This window comes from Lontra canadensis, unplaced genomic scaffold (genome assembly GCF_010015895.1).
Source record: "Lontra canadensis isolate GAN:19392208 unplaced genomic scaffold, GSC_riverotter_1.0 scaffold91, whole genome shotgun sequence".
Taxonomy (NCBI): Eukaryota; Metazoa; Chordata; class Mammalia; order Carnivora; family Mustelidae; genus Lontra; species Lontra canadensis.
The window spans coordinates 4,183,004-4,184,829 of record NW_022631085.1 but is presented as its reverse complement, the minus strand read 5'-3'; the positions used below and the strand labels follow the sequence as shown (position 1 = coordinate 4,184,829).

Genomic DNA, 1,826 nt, shown 5'->3' with positions numbered 1-1,826 from the left:
TGCGGGAAGATCTCCCACACTGTGGGCGCAGTGTCTCAGGGTTCTTGTCTCGGTATCTGAGGGGAGCTGGGTGGAAAAGGGGTGTCTTTTCCACTCACATTTCCAGACCTTGACATTTAAAGCAACTTGGCGAACACAACTCCCTGGTATTTTTAAGTTTCCTATTTACCTATATGTTTGCATGGTGGGCTGTGAGCATTCCTAATCTATGTCTCCCACCTATCCTACAAACAAACATCTCTGGTAGCAGATGGGAAAGATGCACGGAGCAGAATGTTCCCGCGCACCAGAAGAGCCGCACACAAGGCAAAAAGCCTACCTCCCAGAAACTGATTCAATCAATTGTGATAATGGCCATTGCATGGGAAACCATGCAGCTATTAAAGAGAGTAAGGTAACCCATCGTGCATCATGGTCATATTAGCGTATACACCCTAGTATAAATAATTTACAATCTTGTGTTATTATGTATCCTATTAACGAAACACAAATTACTAGTATTTATTAAATAATATGCCATCATTTATGGTATTTTGTATTACGCACTGCAAACCACTGGATGAAGCCAACATACATTAATATTCATGAAAAATCAAAGTGCAGAGAATTGCAAAGTCAGTCCATTTGTATAAAGACAAGCGGAGAATATAAATACATTTGAGCATATGAGTGTGCCTATCAGCTATAGGGAGCAGCGGGGCTCGGCAATTCCCAGCGCAGCCGCATCACCTGGAGGGCCTGGGAAAGCGCAGGTCGCCGGGCCGCACCTGCGGGTCTAATCTGGCGGGGATAGGGGAGCAGGCGAAGGTGCAGGGCGGCAAGCTCCCAGGTGATGCTGATGGTCCGGGACGAGGCACGCACCCTGGGCTCAACCGCGGCAATTTGGGGGACAAGGAGCTTTGGGTTTCTGACTTCTTTAACACTTACGCATTCATTCAACAACCCTTGCCGAGCGTGGGCCCCGCACAGGGCGGCCGTGGAGCGCCCGGGCTGTCGGGCTGGCCACGAGAACCGCCACCTTTCCTCTGCTTCCGGGTGTTTCGCCCCCAGAAGGGAAACTGAGGCTCCGACGCGCGCCCGCCCGCCGTCCAAGGTCTCGGACTAAGTCTGGAGGAGCTGGGATTCGAACGCTGACTGTGTCGCCGACAAGCGTCCCGCCGGCTCCCGAGTTCCGGACACGCCTCTTGCCGCGGCCGTGGGGACTCCGGGACCCGCACCCCAGCGCACGCGGGAACCCAGCATGGCCCGCGGGTCGATCGGCGGGAGTCTGCTGGGAGCGTCCGGCGCGCGCCCGCTGGAGCTTCGCTCTGCCCCGCCCCGCCCCGCCGGCCGCCGGAGGGGCGGGGCCGCGCGACAGGCGGGCGGGCGCGCTCGCGCTCGCGTCCGCGGGGCGAGCGCACGGGAGCGACGCCAGGATAGAGGCTCGCGGAACCGCCGTTCTAACGCAGGCGCGGTGGCCAAGTGGTAAGGCGTCGGTCTCGTAAACCGAAGATCACGGGTTCGAACCCCGTCCGTGCCTAGCATTTGTCTTCCGTGGCAGAGCGACTTTTTAGGCGTGGGATCACTTTTCCAGAGGGTCCGTCGCAGAGCCCGCCTCCTGGGTCCCGCGTCTAGAGCCTCGCCCCTGGCTGCAGATGGGCGCAGAGCGGGCCCACTGTTTTCACCCCGTTTGGGTTCACGCTCCCGTCCCCGTCTCGCGGAGGGTGAGAGTCGGGGTGGTCTGGCCGCGCCGCCCTCCGCTCGCTGCAAATCAACGCCCCTTACCCCCTCCCCGCTGCGGGAAGTTGCGGGTCCCCGAGACACCCGTGGCCCCGGGCCAAAAAAAA

General features: G+C 58.6%; 1 non-coding gene across 1 annotated transcript; it reads left to right on the top strand.

Moving 5' to 3' along the window:
* The first annotated feature begins 1,447 nt into the window (after positions 1-1,447).
* On the top strand, positions 1,448-1,519 carry TRNAT-CGU. The gene has a single exon. It is a non-coding gene; the product is annotated as a tRNA-Thr (tRNA).
* The last annotated feature ends 307 nt before the right edge of the window (positions 1,520-1,826 follow it).